General features: G+C 47.1%; 1 protein-coding gene and 1 long non-coding RNA gene across 9 annotated transcripts in view; one reads left to right on the top strand and one right to left on the bottom strand.

The window, feature by feature from the left end:
• Positions 1 to 20,381, top strand: part of SLC9A9 (solute carrier family 9 member A9) — a 511,724-nt gene that overhangs the window by 474,867 nt on the left and 16,476 nt on the right. The window lies entirely within an intron of this gene.
• Positions 1 to 20,381, bottom strand: part of LOC123279260 (uncharacterized) — a 94,375-nt gene that overhangs the window by 60,654 nt on the left and 13,340 nt on the right. For all 8 annotated transcript variants that reach the window (XR_011496633.1, XR_011496634.1, XR_011496631.1 and 5 more), the window contains exon 1: positions 579 to 20,381. This exon is cut by the window's right edge and continues 13,340 nt beyond it. This is a non-coding gene — a long non-coding RNA (uncharacterized lncRNA). The remainder of the gene's footprint in view (positions 1 to 578) is intronic.

Here is a 20,381-nt window from a genome sequence, read left to right as displayed (position 1 = left end):
GTGGTGGGCGGGCGTGGAAGGCTGCCAAGGAGTTGTCTGTGGTGGCGGTGGTGTGTGGCTGGGGCTTAACTGAGGTGGATTTGCGCTGTAGGAGGGACTCTGCTCTCTTGTAGAGGCTAATTGAGAACAAGGAGGATTATGCAATTTGAAAATACCCAATTCCAGAAAACACGATCATCCCTGACGGTGACCCGCTTCCCTTGTTCGGGTTTGGCTCTTCCCTCCAGGTCTGCCTCTCTCAGGCCTGAGCCGCTCGGGTCTGTCCCCCTGAGGGAAAGGGCCAACTCTCCCGCCTCCTCGGAGGCCATCTCTGTCCTTGCTGACAGCTCGCCCTCTCCCGCCTCCTTCTGTGCAGCCTTTACTCCTTTCCCTCTGTCCTCAACTCCCCTCAGGTGCTCGTCAGTCACTGCCCTTCTTTCTTTCTCTCCTGTCACTTCTCACTTTTTCTGTCTGTTTCAGGGCCCCCTTCCCCTCCCCAGGCCACACAAACCTTGGGCCTCCTGGCCTTCCCTGCAGCTGCTTCTCTGGGCTTTTCAGCCCTTTACTTCATTCCCTTCCATATTTATCAGCATCCTTACCTTATTTTCACCTGTTTTCCCTTCAATATCATCTCCTTCCTGTTTCCTGGAAGGCTCTGGCTCTTCTGTGCTGCCTGATCTTACTTCTCTCTGCCCCTTCATTCACCTGCTCAACAGGCATTTCTTAAGCACCTCCTGTCTTCCGGGCAGTGTGCTAAGTGCCGGTGACACAGAGAGCAGGAGCCCGTGTCACACAGCTGAATTATAGGCAGTTGTCCAGGAGAAGTGTGGGCGGGGGGACCACGTGCACAAGGGGGCACTTTTCCGCTGGGATCAAGAAAAAGACTGCAAGGCCAGCTTTTCAGCAGCTTTGAAAAACCATTTCTGCCCTCTTGCCGATTCCTCTGCATCTCTGGCGCGCCTTAAGCTGAAACTTTGCATGAATAAAACAGGAAGCGATTGGTACCATTAAAAAAGGGAGAGAGATAGACTATAGTTTAAATGTGACAGATTTTCAAGACTCACAAAGTATGCGTTTTGCATAAATGTCCAAATTTAGCCAGCAAATCAGAACAGTCTGGGAGACGTGCAGCAGGGGCGTTTTTGAAGCTGAGTCTGACCATACACCGGTTCTGTGGATGCTTTGTAGCATTAGCCAGGTTTGCAAATGAGAAAATATGGAAACATCAACATGAAAAGATTTCCCAAGGTCACCATGAGGGCAGTGCTGAGCAGTTAGGAGCCGAATGCTGTCTCCTGGGCCGATTTCTGAGCTACTGGTCCACACGGCTTCCTGGATGCAGATGTTAAACGGGTGTTTGCCTTTAAAATAAGGGTAAAAAAGTGTTCTCCTTTGGGCCATATTTCAGTGCAGATCTCCCGGAGAAAAGGGAGTCCATCTGAAGGGAAATTATTTACCTCGAGCTCCTGGACTATGAATCGAGCCGACTTCCCCTTGTGCCTTGCTGACGAGTGCCTTAGACTTCAGAGAGAGCCTCTCAAACTTTGCTGCCTGCTAGAATAACCTGCGAGCTTTTAAAAACCCTAACGCTCAGCCTCACCCTGGACCAAATCAGAATCTCTGGAGTGGGCCCCAGCATCATTATTTTTTAAAACTCTCCAATATGTAGCCAGCCTTGAGAACCAGAGCTGTCAAAACTGTGTGCACATTGGGATCACCAGGAGAGCTTCAACGGTTACTCCTGCCTGTACCCCAACCCCGGAGACTGTCTTTACTCGGCTTTGAGGAAGTTAAAAGATTCCCAAATGATTCCAACGTATGACAGAGCTCAAGAGCACCTGCTGACAAGGCTTGGGGCTCAGAGCCTGGCTTTGTGGGCCAGGAGCGTGGGCATCAGCTCAGCCGAGAGCGCCTCCAAAAGGCAGACCCTCAGGTCCCACTCCAGCCCCACTGAGTCATAATCTGCATTTCAATAAGATCCATATGGATGCACATTAAAGTCTGAGACACGTTCTTGTCGAGTCTCCTCCCTCCAAAATTTAAAAAAACTTTCTACATTTCTGAACACTGAGGTTTTATCTGCTATGTATTCACGTTCTCTATGGTCGAGGTACTTTGCGTGGCAAGCCCCCTACGTACATTACCTCCTTTGATCCTCACCACAAACCTATGATACAGGTACAAGCACTATGCCCATTTCACACCTAACCAAACTGAGGTGCAGACTGATGTGAACAGCTGCGAGACCACACGGACGAGCAGAGGGAGGACTTACCCTAAGATTTCCAGGACTTGAAAGCACATTCTCGTAATCCCTTGGTCAGACTTCTCTGGATGGGTTTCAGAGGCGCCAAGGTATTGATCCCCTCAGCCCTCCAGCAGTCTGGCAGGGCCTGGGTGACCACCCACTGCAGAAAAAAGATTAGGAAGCTCTGCTCTATATTATACTTTTTGCCCATAGTTGGACAAAGAGGAAGCTGTCTCCTAGGGCTGAAGTGACTTGCCTAAGGCCATGCAGCTTCTTCAGGGCATAATGGTCCCAGAGTCCAAGAGTCCCAACCACCTGCATGCCTCCTCCCCCTGCGAAGTAGTGTTTCTCCAAGTGTGGTCCCCAGACCAGGAGCATCAGCATCATCTGGGAAGTGTAAGAAATGCAGATGTTCAGGTCCCACCTGGCAAGCTGTTTTAACAAGCCCTGCAGGTGATTCCGTGTTCACTCATTTGAGAACCAGCGCACTAATGCAAGCAGCCCCGATGGCCCTGGCTGCGTGCAGCTCTTGTGCCCGAGCCCTGCTACAGGCTGCAGCTTCTCTGCAAACAGAGATGTCTTACCGGGCTTAGCTTCGAACTAAGCTGAAATTTACATGCTGATTTAATCTTCCTAGGGCTTTCTTTACCTCTCAGGGAAGAGCTGTAATGCCTCAGAACAGAGAAAGTAAATGATGGATAACAGATAAAATATTAAATACTCTTTCCATGCCTTCAACCCACTTTCTGCTAGGGCAGCAAACACGTGGGCATCAGAAAGGGAAGAGAGAACTGACATCCTTGAGCATCTGCTGTATGCCGGGCATCAGGCGTGCAGTGATGCCAGCATCCATATTTTGCTCACCCATCGTCTCATTTAATACAGTGATGCCTGTCTGAGAAATAGGGAAACTGAGGCTCAAGCCTAAAATCGCAAAGTGGCAGTGGTGGCCCCAGGCTCTGTCCCACACACCCTATGCTCCTGGGTTCCTTGCCCTCCAGCAGGAAAGGTAAAGATCTTAGGACACAGTATCTGGAATGACTGGATTCCAGAATTCTCTGAGCAAGCTCCCAAAACAGATCCGCCTACTCAAAGCCCCCAGGATGCCTAATTCAACAACCTTTTCCTGTGTTCTGTGTTCTCGCTGCACTAGGGAGGGGAGCTTCTCTCAAAGCATAAGAATAGACCAGCCACGAAAAGTGAAACGGCTCAGCTGTGCCTGAGCGCCCTGAAACACTTAGAAATCTATTCTTAACTGGCAGCATCTGTTCCAAGGCGGCGGGCCCTGCGGTGCCAACGCCCCACTAAGCAGCCTTGAGCTTTACTCTTCAGAAGACCAGGGAACTTCTTTGCCACATCTAGAACTTGCGAAATGAACTCCCAAGAGGAAGGAGCACATGAAGATGGTGCTGGTGAGCCACATCCTCCCCATTCCCCAGGGAGAGCTCGCGTTCACGCCATTGGATGCAACGAGGCTCTGAGCTATGATCCAAGTAAAACAAAAAGGATGCTGGCTAACTCGATCACAGAATGAGATGGACACCTGGTTCAAGGTCAGCATTGGGTGTGGATCCACACAGACTTCCTTGTCCGTCCATTTGCCCCAACGCCTGCCAGTACAACCTCTAAACACCCACTTACCGCTCATCCTATTCAGCCACAGGATGGACACACAGTGGTTAACCTGAACCCCAAGAAGAGGGATGCTCTTCCAACACTTGGTCCAAATAGATAAGCTCTGTAGAGAATTCAGCAGGCAAAACACAAATTTTGTCTCAGCCTTTCTCGTGCATGCAAGGAGAAAGCCATTCTCTACTCTGAGTAATTTTATGCGAATTATATGCTTTTCCCAAAAATGCAGGTCAGTTATTTCTGTAAGGGCCTCAATGGACCATTTTCTCTCTTGTTTGAGGTTAAGTCGGGCCTGGGACTCTGAAAATCTGCATCTAGCCCAAGGGTTACTATTTACTTGTCACTGGTGGGACTCCAAGTTCCATTCCCCATTGCCCCTTCCAGGTACATATACCACCACCATGGCTGACTCACAGATTAAAATTAAGAAAGAAGTTATTCAGACATGATGGGCAATGCCATGTTATTAACTATTGCAGGCCCCTGAAATAGGAGCGATAATGGAAATATCCACAATGGTAGCCACATGCCAAGAAGTCTGGGGCTTCCTCTCTCAACGGGCAAAGAAGGGATGCCAAGAGCAGCCATGTGAAAAGGCGTTGTGGGGGAGGGCAGGAGCCTTTGCACATTTTGCTCAATTGTTCCATTTTGTATTGTGAAAAAATGTTGCTATGTAATTACAGTAATGTTGGAAATGGTCTGAGCACAATTAAAAATCACTTGGCTAAAGAGGAAATTTTAAAAAGGGACAAATGGTCTAGAAAAGGGTATAGGTGATTAGAAAGGTTAGCTGTGAGGATGGATATGAGAGGCTGTAGGTACATTGTCAGTTACAGCATCCTCTGTGGATTAGGGAGGGGCAAAATTTCTCTAAGAAATGTCTGAGAATGTTTTAGAGTCAGTTAACATTTACCGTCCACAATCTCATGGACTATTTTATTTAATCTTCCCAAAACTATTCATCATTCCCATGTAACACATGAGGACTCTGAGGTTCAGAGTGGTTAATGGGCTATAGCCTGAGATCACAGAACTGACGAGTGGTGTAGTAGGTTTTTGAACGCAAGTCTCTCTTCTTCTAGCTTTTACTGCTTTCTTTAAAGTACCTACAGGGACAAGGCAGGCAGTGCAAGAACAGGGAGCTGCCAGATTTGAGGGAGTCAAAGAAAAGAAGTAAAAGCCATCAACATATGGCTTCAGTGTTGAGGAGACATTAGAGATTGGCGGGGACTATGACAAAATGGAGAATTATAGACAACCTCTAAAGTGAACAGCTGCTACTGAGAACTGACTAATTGTTACCTTTCAGGAGTGCAGACTCGACTGCCAGGTCTGCTGGTTATTCAGGAGAAACTAGAAGTCGGATTTTATATAAGCTTTCTCATTTGGTTTAATGTTAGCTCAAAAAATTCTTAAACATCAGATGTTTCATCATTAGGTGAAACAAAACCTATCTACGAACCAAATTCAGCTCATGGAACACCAGAGATAACCTCAGCTTTTTCTAAACCAGTAATATCAAATTATTAAACTTTATCATAGATAAAAGTTATCACTGAACTTCTGTCAGCTCCTTCTTGCAGATGAAAATTGTCATAAACACTAATTGAAATTGTGAATATTAACCCTCATGATAATGTTATTGTAGACATAATTGTATTTCCTACATGGGCCATGTGTAGAAAGAACATGTTGCCCAACCAAGGTTGGAATCCCATTCCTGCTAAGTAGGAGCTGTGTGACCTTAAGCAAATAACTCAACCTTTCTGAGCGTTCAGTTTCTTCATCAGCAAAATGGAGACACTCGTGTCTGAATTACAAAGTCAGGATCAGATTTAAATAAGGCGATTATTAGAAGTTATAGTACACAAGGCCTGTGAGAAGGAGCTTGAGCAAGGCCCCAGCGGTTGCCACTGTCCACCCTCCACCCTCCCTTGTCCGTGAATTTCTTTTCTTTCAGTATTTGAACACCAACTTAGAATCTAGCTGATTTCCTCAAGAAGTTAATGTGAAATAGACCCTGAAACTTCTCATTTTGTCTGAGGCAGGCTCCCCTCTACGCTTCTATGCTTCCTTGTCGCACACCTACTGGGGACCTTGTTTGGCAATAGTCTTGCCTTGTTAAGATTTGAAAATGCACGGTCAGGATTGGAGCCTTACCCCACTGACAGGAAAGGCCCAGAGCTTTCCTTCCAGCTGAGGGAGAAACCCGGTTCTTCCCCGCGGTGCCTCTCTCCTGTGAGCTGTTCTCCTACTCGCACACCACCCTTCACTCTGGCTCTCCTGGTCACCAAATGGGGGGCAGTCCCCACAACAAGCAAGTCTTGGACACCAGCTGGGTGTCCTGCAATTTGACTCAATTCTGACACATGCACCCAGAGTCAGCGTCAAATCCCACAGGCAAGCTCAGTCCCACAAGACTGTTCCCCTTCAGATGCCAGTCACAAGCCCAGGTTGTCACCTGTGCTGCTGACCAGCCAGCTCCAGATCCGAGGTTCCCACAACACCCTCCTCAGCATCCATTAATTTGCTAAAGTGGCTCACAGAACTTGGGGAAACACTTACGTTTATAGGCTTAAGGTATGTGGTATTTGCCAGGATATGGTAAAGGATACAGATGGACAGCCAGGTGAAGACATACACGGGGTGAGGTCTGGGAGGGTCCCCAGCACAGGAGCTTCTGCCCTCGTGGAGTTGGGGTGAACGTGGATGTGTTCACTTACCTGGGAGTTCTCCGACCCCCCTGCCATTGGGATCCCATGAACACTTCCTCACGTAGGCATGACCAATTACGAAGTCAGTTTCCAGCCCCTCTCCCCTCTCTGGAGGGTGGGAGGTGGAGCTGAAAGTCCCAAGCTCCTAGTCATGGCCTGGTCTTTCCGGGGATGGCCCCGTCCAGGAGTCATCCAGAGTCTCCTCATTAGAACGAAAGATGCTCCAGGGCTCTGATCACCCAGGAAGTGACAAGGTTTCAGGAACTGGGGGCAGAGACCAATGTGTATCTTTCCTATCATCTCTCACCTCCTCTAGGTCTTTGTCAGCTGAAAGCGGGCAGAACACCACGGCTCCTCCATCTCCTTCCTCCCTCAGTTGCTTACACTCAGCGTGTTCTTTCCCACTGTAAACACCAACAATTACAGGAGAGGGCAGGCGATTTGAGTGTAGTTTTTAGTTTTATTTGAGGTTACGTGAATCCCACAGCAATGAAAACTCAATACTGTATTTGGCCAGATAGACATTATTAAAGCACCTGGATTAAATGGAACATAAATAATAGTCCATTGATTTTTTTTATCCAACTCTGTAATTTAGTTTACAAGAAACAGAATTATTTTTAATGCACCAATGCTTTACTAGGCTGAGTATATTCTCCAACATTTTATATGAATTTATGTTTCATCATCTCATCTTATTCTGTTTGTTTTTACAGATGTGTGTAAGAAAAGAGGTTTATAAAAATTTTCCTTCTCTTTTTTGCTCTCTGGTTCCTAATTGGATGCTTGGTTTTAACCATGAATACCTCCTATAGGGGTTACAGAGGCATTCAAAACATTGACTTTTGCTAAAAGATGCAATTATTGAGTATTAGTAAATACTGTAGGAATCATCTTTTAAAATCTGATCATGGAGATTAAACGACTTCTGATTCTGAAGCTACCCGATGCTTGAGTGTCACCTTATGCAGGAATTTCCAATTCCAGGCCAAATAAGACTCAGATAAGCGCCCATGATTGACAGTGACATACTAAAATTCACAGCTGCTGACCGCAGTCTCAGATCACATTCAATAACAGAACGTAAACTCGCTCAGCGATGCCCAGTCCTCAGGTGGATTCCATCTCGAAGGTCCTCTCTCCCATAAGCACTGAGGATGCAAAGACAATTATCGGGAAAATGCCAATTATGCCAATAACAGAACAGCATGAATTAGCATAATTGGTCAGCAGCTGTGAATGATAAACAGCATGAATTAGTCTCCCTTCCCCAGCCATTTCCAAAAGGATCTGTTCGTAACAGGTTTCCTATCTAAAGGTGTGATCGCAGAGCAAACTTCATGCACATACGATTGGTTTTTGGCAGAGTGAAGCCAAATGATACTAAAATAAGGTAAGAATGAGGAAGACATGCAGATGCACCTATCTGCCAGGCCACTTGTTCAGCCCGGCCTGCGCCAGCGCACACAAGTAGGTCATTGAAAGTCAGCGCAAAGCGGGGCAGCTCCCCTGGCAGGAGCCGTTAACCTGCAGGAGGAATCTTGCAGACAAGTGATACGTTTTAGCCGAGCAGCTGTATATTTTATTTATGAATTGATAGAAGCATAGAGATATATGGGGAGAGGAATGCATATAATATTATCCTTAAACACACTCCAAAATAAAGATAGATAGGAAGAGAGATTTATACCCACACATCTTCCAATTTAAAGGGCCTCTTCTCCCACCATCTCCAAAAAAAGAAAAAGGAAAGAAATCAGAGCTCTAATGACAGCTCTGGGGCCTTAGTGTCGTTAGCGTCTTCTATTCTGTCTGCCAGCAGGTGTTCCGCCCCAGGCCCCTGTCTCGGTTAAGAGCACCTATGCTGCAAGGGCCATCAAGGCACAGAGGGATCCAGGCTCACACATGCCACTTGGCCCAAGGCACCGGGGGTCTTGCATTTTGGAAAAGAGGTACTAAAGGGGGCAGGTGTCTCTTCCTAGGCGTCCACTTAGGTGAGAACCCCATTTTAGACAGTGGAACATGTGTTTGCTTAGAGTCCTGGAATGCGAGATCAGGAAGGAAACTTCGAGGTCCACACCCCTCATTTTACAGCTCTGGGACATCCCCCAGCCCCAAGGGCTGCTCAGCGGACACAGGAAAGCTGAGAGGACCTCCACGTGGCCAGCAGGAGGCAGGATATAGCAGAAAGAATATGGGCTCTGGAACTGGGCCGAGTCGGGTTCAAATCCCAGATGGATGAATGGAGCCAAATTCCCTAACCTTTCTGGTGCTCAGTTGACTCACTTGGTCCGTGGAAATTATAGTGTGAGCCCACAGCTGTCAGCAGGAGTTCAGAAATCCAGTGCCCTGAAAAGCAGAGGAGTTTCCTGGTTCATTTGGCGGCAGAGCCAGCCCAGACTGAACTCACTTGGAGGTGACACCTGACCGGAAGTGATGAGGCCACACATTGTCATCATCTATCCCAGGGCAGCTGAGCCCCACCCCAGGGGCTGCAGGGGCTTCTCTGGCTCTGTGTCCTCCTCCCACGTGCTCAATGGAGGGGCTTCTGCTGCTTCTCCGCCCCCAGCCCAGGCCTGCTGTTCCGGCTGGAGTGGCAGGTTAGGCGGGAAAGGAGCAAGAGGATGGCTCCTGTTTGTAGGAGCAAAGGGAACGTGGGTAAGAGGCCCCTCGGGCCACATCCCTCGTTGCTTTGGAGCACCCGTGTGGGCGACCGTCCTTCCAGCTGGACTCACTTGCAGCTCATATTGGCTCAACTGCAAAATTTCACTTTGGCATTTCCTGACTTTTTTTCCCTTTTAGATGGGAAATAGGACAGTGGAAAAGGAAGAGATTCAGCTTGTAGCTTCATGAAATGTTGTCATTCTATAAAAAAATAGTTAATTTGAAAGAAAGAATGGTATCTCAGAAGAAAAAAAAAATCAAAGTAACACTGCAAAAAATTCTTCCAGACAGACTCTTTAAACCTGCCCCATCCTTTTTGCCTCCGCTATTGGGTGGTTTTAGGTTGGGTTTGCACTTCAGGCCCGACAGCTCCCCCTCCTGCCTCCTGAACACTGCCCGCGAGGCCGCACAGCCAGCCCTCTGGGTGGGTGGAGAGGACGTTTGGCTCTGGTACATGGTCAGGGCCAGACTCACAAGTGGGCAGAGTGAGGAATACGATGTGTGTGGCAGGGGGCAGAATCCTGCTCAAAATAAGCTCTGCCACCTGGCCTTCTGCCACCCGAGCTGCTCTCCCGTGAGGCCAGAGGGTGTTAGTCAGCAGGAACCATCTAAGGCAAACAGCACTGGGTGAGACTGAGCCTCAGCAGCTTAGCGCTTTGGTGAACAGACACTGACAGCCAAATCCCGTGGGAGTGGATGCTGCAAAGCTGGGGGTGGAACTGGGTGTGAGGCCAAGCCTCCTTGTGAGGCACCGCTCAACGGGAAGGGACGGGGTGTGAAAGACAAGCTTCACCAACCTCCTTGTTCCCCAGGTCATTTTCAGGCAAGTCAGCATCCTCCTGTTCCTAAGGCACCTGCAGGGCTGGCGGAGCAGGCTTACGGGCTTCCCCAACCGGGGCTCTTCTGTCCTCTGGTGAATGCGTGACACTCCAGTTCACATGCAACAAACATTTTTTGAGCATCAGCTGTGTGCCAGGTCCTGGTCTAGGCAATGGGAAGAGAGAAACAAAGTATAGCCCTGACCTTGAGGGACTCAAAGCTTTCACCTACTGAGAGATGTCTGGGCAACATGATTTTATTGGTTTTCAAAGTAGGTTCTGTGGAACATGGAGTCTGGGAGATAGGAGAGGTAAGGGGACTAGGTTCTGGGTCTATCTAAATTTGAGAAACACTGCTGACTTCACGTGGTTAGAAGGGTCTTAGCGATAAAGAGATATGCTTAATTTCCATGACTTATTTGGACCCAGAACGCACTTATCATGTAATATGTCTTAACACCCTAAGGTATTTATCCTCCGTAAAACAAACTTTGAGACCCAACCCCTCTGCTTCATTTCTGCCAGGTGTGCTTCAGGATTCAGAGTTTGGCAGGGGGGGATGTTAGCAAGGTAATCTAGTACACCCCTTTTCTGTGCCATTTGTAATGGCTGAGGGCTTCTTCAGAGAGGAAACAGAGAAGACCAGGCTCCATTGGACAGCAAGACCTGCCAGCAGGGTCTGAGGACAAATGGTTTCTCATTGAACTCTGGAGTCTGGGACCACGTGACCAGATTCCTATTTGTTTCAGCCATATTCATCCCTTCCCTCATTTATTTAACAAAAAAATGTGGATTGAGCACCAACTCTGCAAGCAGCTACGTTGGAAACTGGGCATTCTCTGTTATCCAGGAACTTGCAGTCTGCCAGGTACGGTGGGGGAGGCCTGGCCAGTTAGCAAGTGATTTGAAGCTGTGGTAAATGCCATGATCAGAGGACCACACACCCTGGTTTTCCTGGGTCTGTCCCCATTACACCTGTTGTCTGTGTATAACATGTGCAGATACCCCCTTCACTCCCATCAGTGTCCTACGTTTTGAGAATAGATTACATGACCCCTAATTGTAAAGGGTGAGTCTGTGGAAGTCCAGAGGAGGGAGGGCCGGGAAGCCTTCTCAGAGGAGCTGGCACTTGAGTTGAGTCCTAAACTGAGGAGGAGGAGGTAGCCAGGGACAGTGGTGGAGTCACACTCAGGTGGAGGAAATAGCAAGTGGGAGGAACGAGAAAAGACAGGACCCAGCACATGCAGTGACATTGAAGGAGGCAGGAGGCAGGTCTCAAAGGGCCCAGTTGCATCATGCTGAGGAGTTTAGACTCCTCAGGGCTGTGGGAAGCCTTTGATGGGGTTGTAGGCAGGGAAGTACCATGATCCAGTCAGCATCACAGAAGAACTACTCTGGCTGTGAATGGGAGTGGAGGTGGGGCAGTGAGCTGGGGCTGGTCAGCTGAGCCCCTAGACCAGTGAGGAGACTGTGGCAGCCACCCAGGGGAGAGGTGCTAGCAGCCTGGGTAAGGGCAGCAGCTGTGAGCTGGAGAGACGTGGATAGTGGATGGTTAGATGGATGGATGGATGGATCAATGGATGGTTGGATGGATGGATGGATGGATGGATGGTTGGACGGATGGATGGATGGATGGATGAATAGGGTGTTCTTTAGCTGATTGATTGACTGTTTGGCTGTAGTGGGAAAGGGAGAAGAGAGAGGTGGAGGTCAGGCCCATGCGTGAGCATGAAAGTGGGTGATGGAGCCTTCAACAGGCCAGGGAGCAAAAGGGGAGGATCAGGTCTGGGGGAGAGGGAGAAAAGGAGGTCAATTTCGGCCTAACAAATGTGGAGTGTCCTTGCTGTGTCTTGGTCTTTTCCATAGCTTCAGGGCTGAAAGGGTAAAGACAAAGGGACATTTTTTAAAAATGATTCAGAAACATTCTTGAAACTGAATGAAACAAAAAGCCAAGTCAAAGTGTACAGAGCAGCCTTGTTACTGGCACGACGTGTCACTGGCTGTTGTTTGGAAGGCAGTGTCTTGAGCCTCCAAGACCAAGCTCCTCTGTTTGGCCCTACAACAGAGCGGGTGTAGACAAGGGCCCCGTACGCATCCCTCCCACCCACCGTGAGCACAGAACCATCCGCTTCCAGCCTGGGCTACCACAGACGGCCCAGCTGAGCAGCCCAGATGTTATCAAGTGGTCTCAGTCCTTTGTCAGGCTGAGGCAGGTTTACAGTCTGACAATGGAATGCTCTCGAAGCCATTCACCGGCCCCCTTACGGATGATCCACCAGCAGCGTCAGTTCTTTTGTCACTGCTTCCTCATCATCCTGGGCCCATCGTGCAGGTTGGATGAGGGCAGAGGCAAAGGGATTTAGTTTGCTTTTGCCCAGAGAAGATCAGAGCTTTAAATTGCCATGGCAGCCCTTGGATCTTCCAAGGTCGTTTGAAGTTCTGTATTTGATTATCCAACCATTTTTGGCTTTAGGTTCTTGGTTCAAGGCTTATTAATGTTATTCATCTTGGTCAGGGTCTGAGAAGTAAAATGACTACATGTCTGTAGTGATCCTACTCTTTCTAAGCAAGAAACAAGAAAAATTTCTTCATGGAACATCACTGTCACTAGGGCTGTGCTCGGTAGTGATGCTGTACTGGGAGGCGGCCCCTCTCTAGCGGTGATGAAATCATCTCACTCACACTGTCCGTTTCAGGGACTGGAATGAGCTCCATGTCTGGAGCCCTCAGCCATCTGCAGGTGTATTATTCACCCCCCAAGACTTCTCGTTGTAATTCAGAGGGCCAACCTTTACATGTAAAGCAAGAAAATCCCAAATTCAAGTTTTATTTCATAAGTCGTTACAATGACCCAAGGCCAAGGTAAAGCTTTTAAAGAAAGCCTAGAAAGAATTCTTGGCCCTGAAAATGCAAATAAGTAGAACATGAACCATGTATTTATATTTTACTTAGCAGTCCCAAGAAACCTATGGGCATTTGGATTTCATAAAGTGTGATGTCTTTTTTTGGATTTGTTATAACGGGAGTCTAGGCTTAGCTTTTTTTCCTTGCTCTCTCTGTGTATAGATGAAATTACAATCATCATAATCAAGCATTTAAGCAAACAAAAATAATCATTTGAAAGCTATTTTCCATAAGCTCTTTAGTTCTCAATTCACTATAATTCTGTTCAGAAGGAAATGCTCCATTTTTTCCTATTGTAGTACTGTCAGCAGTAGGAGCAATGACCGGTCCTCCACATATAAAACTAATTCCGTTTCAGCTTTTCTGAATAAAAACAAATTGATCAAAAGCCTAAATTTGTTTTTCTTTCAAGAAGACATTTTTTGGTACAGGCCAGAATCTTCTGGAGAACACCATCCTAGTTATACTTAAGTGTAAGCACTTGTAATTTTGAGCCCTCCTGGAAAAACCAAATCATTTGTCTCTGGGAAATTTTTTAATCTCTAAAATCCCCTTTGGCATCCACTTCATGTGAATTCTCCTCTTAACCCAGGCCATTCCTAATTAAAATGCAAAGATCTATAGATACAACGATTCTATAAACTAACTCACTATTATTCCATTACCACTGAGGGGCAAGGGGCTGAGCAGAAGAAGGAAAAATGACTGTACCGGGCTGCACGAAAAGCAGCAACGGGAATCGTTTCAGACCCTGAGGGAAGAGCTATAGAGTCAGCGCCTACAGCGTAGGCAAGGAGACAGAGAATTTGCAAGGATAAATCAAAACAATGGGCGATCCGCTCCAGGTTCTTCTTTCAACTTCAGTAACCTGTGAATCATAGAAAAGAGACAAAATCACAAGAGAAGCTCACATTGGGCAGCACAGCAAGAGAAGCACCCAGAGTAGAAAGAAGGGGTGAAAGGATTTTACCTTCTGGTCCATAACACACTTTGATGCTTGCATCTTGACAGCCTTTTTTTTTTTTTTTTTTTTTTTTGTCATCACGTAAATCACAGTTTGCTTTATTAACAATCTTCTAAATTGGCAAAGCAAAAACTTTTGCCCAAGGTATGAGCTGGCCAAGCTGAAGGTCAAGCATGGAATAGGACATGCTATCAGCTTGGCCCCCTCCTGCAGGTCAGTACTGGCTGCCCACATAGAGTTGCCTTGCTGGGCAATCCTGGGCCTCCCCTGCTCGCCAGCAGTTGTCTTCCGTCCCCCGCCAGCCCAGTTCCCAGGACAGAGAGGGGCCTGAGAGATGGAGAATTTTGCTGACGCACACCTCATGAGGTCCAGACAGAGGGGAGCCACATTTTGCTTTCAGACTTCTGATGACAGGGGCTATAATGACTCAAAGGTGACCTGCAGTGGCACCAGTCTCACAGTTTATCAGACACTGAAGTTTTATGCTAAAGAGTCTAGAGTTAATCTGAGTAGTTTGCTTCCTGGAGGAAACATCAGAAGATGCCATTCTCACGCTTCTCAGCAGTCCTTGAAATCCGATGTGATGGCCTTCCAGCTCCAGTTGGATCTGGAGCTGTATCCCTAAACCGGGAAGAATCAGTGGGAGAAAAAGACTATCACGCCACAGTCCGGAACAATGCAGCCTTCGCCTGAGCAAGAACACTCTGCGAGGCCCCAGCTGAAAGGACGGTTGGGAGCCAGAGGGGATGTCACCAGGCAGTAACCCTCGGTGATTGGCAGACCCACGGCACTGCCTGAACTGAGATGTCTTGGCCTCCTTTCACATCATCAGATTTCCTCCAAGGGCTCTGAATGGCATCAGGAGCCCTGTGGCCCTCCAGCAGCCCACAGAGGGACCCTGGAATGCTTGGCCTGGCCGCCTGCAAATCCTCAGGAAGGTCCTAGATTCTCTGTGTCCAGGAGCACTGTGCACATGGGCAGGGCCTCGCCATAGCTCTCAGGCAGGTCCTGAGGTTAATCAAGGCCCCAGCCCTTCCCTACCACTACCACTCCAGGGCACACACATGCCTTCTTATGCAAACACTCTTAAAATCAGCAACAGAAAAAAAGAAGCTCAATTAGGAGAAAATGATAACAACTAGCATTCAGTCAGCAGATGGCACATGGAATGCAAAAATTTCCCAACTTCCAAAATCACCAACTTTTGAATGCTCTTGGCCTCCCTTTTGTTGGTTGAAAGAGGAGAATCTTTCGGTTCTAGGCACGTTTCTAACCTCTATAATCCAACCTCTCCTGGGTTCTGGGTTATAAATCACATCTCACTCCCTCAACTGCGTATTCAATTCCTAAAATGCTCAAAACACGACAGCTCATGAGTAGAAACTCAACACTGTAGTAGAGAGAAAGGGGGAAGGGAGAGATTTCGGCTCCTCCTCGGTGGTGTCCCTGCTGTCTTCTCCTCCTCTTCTTTTTCCTCAAGGAACCGGATACATGGGACAAAATATTAAAACTCCAGCCATTGCAAATGGAAGTCTCCAGTAAACTCCCCCATGGCAAATCTTTTCTACCAAATGGTGGGTAATTCTGCTCCCAACCCAAGCCATGAATCATGCCACAAAGTTCCTGGGCTGCTGTCACCTACTGGGTTGACGGCCTCAGGTATGATTGGGGCTGAAGCAGCCTCAGAGAATGCAGAAAAGTGAAGGTCTTTTCCAAGAGGCCCCTCTGAGGACTTTTTCCGAGGCCAGGGCTCTGCATGCTGTGCTGAGCTCCAGAGTCAAAGCGAGCGGGAGTTGGGCTGGCAGTACTGCAACCTGAGTTCACGTCCTGGCTTCACCACTTCCCAGCTATGTGGCCATGGGCTGGCTCCTCTGCCTCAGTTTCCTCACCTACAAACTGGGGATAATGATACAGCTACCTGCCAAGATTAAAGAAAATTATTCATATAAAGTGCTTAATGCAGAGCTTTCAACATAATTAGTGTTTTGAAAATGCTTAATGCTGTTAGAGTTGCAATTTTGAGTCAGAGCAGCAGAGGGGCATGAGCTTGCTTTTTTTTGATTCTAACCCAGGTCAGAAACTCAATGATATTTGCATAGAATTTGAAATTGGGGGGCCAGAATAGCAAGAACTCATCCACGCTGTAAAAAGGCCCATTGACATCAGCACATATTTACCTTCCATATTCCTATTCGTAGTTGATCAACAGTGATCTCAGGGGTGTTTGAAACCTCTTAGAGCCAAAGGGTGCAACTATCTCTATCACTCCTATTGTCAGCAGAAAGTTTTACTAGATTTGGCAGATTACCAGTAAGTGAACACTTCCAGGAGAGGTGGGGGAACCCCTGAGAGCGTGGCTGAAGAGCAAGCATCCTCCCACCACTGGGGAGTGCTTCCCATAGGCTTCATGTCTTTGTCCAGGCATCAGTGTCCTACTAGGTTAGGTGGAAATCTCCTTAGATCTAGTTTCCTTAGCAAACTCCAGTTCCTAAGATTCAGGTCATGCTGGAAACGTCCTCAAGGTAATCATATTTCTGAGAAACTGCCAATTCTCCCTACTCATGACCCTCATTGGGTCGTAGAGGGATGTAAATGGGGGCAAGTTCTCCATCCTGCTAAAATGTTTAGAGAGGAATTCTGACTGAAGGTCACAATCCAGTCAGCCTTCCCAATGCCTGAGAGTGATTTCAAATTGGGTTTCAAAAAGAGGCCAAGAGGCAAATCCCACAGAAATTTCTGGAGCTGGCATTAAATGAGTCTTTCACTGAACTCCCAGCAGCGGTTGGATATTAACAAAGAGAAAAGAACAATTATCGTTTGGGACTCCAAGTGCCACTTTATGTCACTTTAAAGAATGAATAGACTTCCAGCTCACTCAGCTGGCTGCTCACAATTACAAAGCAATGGTAAATAATCGCGGCAAATGGAAGGTTTGATTTAGGAGAGTGAAATTGTATGACGACTCAGTGCTTTCTCTTCCTTCTCCATGGCAATGAAGACAGCTCCTACCACTGGTTTGGCTTAAGTTCAAATCTGCAACTTACCAAAAAAAAAAAGCCCCTGGAACTGTTTATTAAAGCAGATGCACAAACACACAGCAAATCTACCAAAACACTTCTTATTATTTTTACAAGGAGAGAATAATCATATCATGAGACATGGTTTAATTTGCTCTCCAGTGGTTTTATTTAGCCAAAGGATCATATTTGTCAATGCCAATACCACTTTTGAGTGGTTTTAATAGAAAGTGCGTCTTTCCGTTTTCTCAGCCATCAGTTGCCGAGCCTGCCGTCTGAGATCTACCCTGAGAAGCTGTGTTGGCACGGTGATACGAGTAGAGCTCCTCTCCTTTTGCACCCATAATTCGCCTGAAGGGGAGGGCAGGTTTTATACTTGCTCTGAAAGGGGTCTAGACCCCGAGCAGTGCAGACTTTGATCTAGGGGCCAAAAGCATCTTATCCAAACATGCATTCATTTAATCTTGCAACTCAAGAGTGACAGGCCCTTCCAAAGTGGTTTGGGAGGACCGAGGGCACAGGATTGGGGCGCACAGCAGGGACTTGCAGATATGCTCAAGGAGCCAGTTATCTGTGATACCCAGTCTCGGGAGAGAGGCCTTGCCTCTCAGAGAGGCAGGCGGGCAATGTAAAGCTTTCCTAATGCAGGCAGTCTCCTCTCGGAGAGTGAGGTTTTGTATACGGGAAAGCATGAGAGCAAACAAGAGCTGCCCTGGGGAGATGCAGACAGGCTGAAACCCATGGCTGAGGTTTTTCCCACCTTTCCTTCGGCCGGTGCAGCTGCCCATCTCTCACACTCCTGTCTCTAAGGCCCCCATCCAGCGTCCTTTCCCATGACTTTATTTCTTGCCAACTGAATCCCAAGTAAGGTTCAGGTTTCATATAATACCCTTCCCCAAAGAATTTTCATGTTAACAGAAAACCCTAAATCCTTTTCAGGTCTCCATTCAATTCAACAAACATCAATTGAGAGGACTCATTTCCTGCAACTGGGCATTAAGCACACTTCAGATACAAAAAGGAACGAAACAATGTTCCTCCTAACAGAAGAGGAGATATATAGTCAAATAATTCTGCTATGTTATGATTAATGTAATCAGAGAGGTCTGAGTGAAGGCCTGTGGGCGTCCAAGTGAGAAATTCTCTAGTTGGGGTATAAGGAGAGTGACAAAGAGGTATTACTTGAAATGAACTGTAAATCTATTAGGATTATGTTTGGCTGCATATAACCAAAAAAATCCAAATAAAAATGGCTTAATCAAAATAGAGATTTTCAGTTCATGTAAATAAGTCCAGCATTATACAATCTACAACTGGTAACAGAATTCCATGATAGCGTCAGTATTCCTATGATTCCTACCTTTCTCCTCTACCATCCTTAGTATAAGTTTCTACATAAGCCAAAATGGCTGCTGGAGCTCCAGACAGCTCATTCAAGATCCAGGCAATAAGGGAAAATGGACAAAACTGATATTCTCTCTAAGGAGCGTCTCTAGAAATTCTACCCAACAAACTTCTTCATTTCATTGCCCATCCATCTGCTGAAGAAATAGAACCTCCTTCTATTGTAAGGAGGAAAGGGAGCCTGGATATTGGGTAAGCAAATAGCAATCTGTCCCACAGGCTTTAAAGAACAAACAGGACTTCTCAAAAGACAAAGTGAGGAAGGACCTTCCTGGTAATGGAGACAGAGCATGCAAAGACAAAAGTTAGGAAAGTATTTGGTGGATATGGGAACTGTGAGTAGCCTAGAAAGGCCTTCCGTGTCAATCTTAGTAAACCAACCTTGTTTTCTAAGTCAGTGGATTCTCTAACGTTAGGGTGTGTGTTGTGGTTATTACCGTGCACAGGAACCCTTTTGTTTGGCTGGAATTTTGTGTGGAACCCCGAGATGGAAAGCTGAAAGCGAAGCAGCTGTGGTTCTTGTGGGAGTGGAGCAGGAGAGCTGTACTTTAACAATCAGAAGGGAGAGCGTGGTCAGGCCTGGGAGACCAGTGATGGAAGATCAGTGGGACTTCAGAGGCACAAAGGGCTGAGCTGTCTGAGTGGATTGGGGATTTCCAAGTGCCAAGAAAAGCTGTTCAAATGGGAGGAAGAACAGATGCAAAGACCCAGAGGGACAGTGATACATAAACAGGAATCAGTGCTTAATTTCATTTTTCAGAAACTAAGTCTTATGAAAGAATGTGGGAATAAGGTTGGAAAGAGAAGGGGGCGGGGCCAGGGAGGGCAGGGAAGTTCAGCTATCTAGCCAAGGACGCGTCCTCTGATCTCACCACATGGCGGTACGTGAGTGGCAGTCATGCTTTTGTACTCCTACTTCTTTTAATAATAAGCAGGATACACCTGTAATCTGGGTGCTCAATGCACATAGGCCCATTGATAAAACGCAGGATCTGTGAGACCTGAATCTGGATCCATGAGCATCTAAAAGGCAAAACCCCACAGAAAGGCTAAGTCCGCTACTCATCACCTTTGAAACCAGTCCCTGGTGCCTCCCCTGCCAAAGCAATTGCAACCTAACTCTCTAGGTCCCTAGTGACACAACCACCTCATCCTTAAGTCAATGAATCCTGGGAAGTTAGGACCCCAAGGAGAGACAGCGCTGGTGTACGCTCTGCCTCCCCTATGACGCTCTCTCTCTGTCTATACTTTGGGACTATTGATGTGGCTGATGCTTTAGAAATATAATTTGCAAGCCAGAGGAGGCTACCTATATGGGTCATGGAATCATTTAACCAACTCAAGACCAGCATTTATAAAAAATGCAATAGTAGAGAATACTGCATTGGTTAGGACAGAATCGACTATACTGTGGTAACAAACATTTCCCAAATCTCAGTGGCCCATTAAGCAGTTTTATTTCTCTCCCACTTAAAGGCTGCTAAGGATGTGGGTGACCCTCTAGGGCGACTGTCCTCCCTGTGGTAACTCAGTGCTCCAGGCGGCTTTGATCCGCAGCTCCACTACCTCAACCTGAGGCCTCCTTGGGTCTCTGTAGCGGGGAAAGAGTTAGCTGGGGGGTTGCAGGCTGGCTCCCTATGTTTCAGAGTAGAAGTGACAGTAGTCCCTTATGACCACAGGACATCAGCCAGAATTAGTCATTTACTCCCACCTACATCAAGGATGCTGATGTACCTACTTCAGGTACCAGAAAGAGGAGGAGAACTGGATATTGGGGAATACTAGCTATGTGCAGTGTAAGCATAATGGAAGACGGAGAACGGAATCGAATAGGAGTAGATCCAAGCGCATCACAGAAGCATTTCTAGTTTTGTGTGTGTGTGGTTGAGCAGATGTTGGGGCATGTACTGAGCAGCAATTGTAAAATGTATTTCCAGGTAGGGGTTAGAGGTGAAAAAAAGTTTGAAAGTGACTACATCTCAGAGAAAAATGCTCCTGGAGAGGAGAATGTGATTATTTATGACATGTGACTCTATG

Source organism: Equus asinus, chromosome 21, assembly GCF_041296235.1.
Source record: "Equus asinus isolate D_3611 breed Donkey chromosome 21, EquAss-T2T_v2, whole genome shotgun sequence".
NCBI classification, from domain to species: domain Eukaryota; kingdom Metazoa; phylum Chordata; class Mammalia; order Perissodactyla; family Equidae; genus Equus; species Equus asinus.
This window is presented reverse-complemented; position numbering and strand designations above follow the sequence as displayed.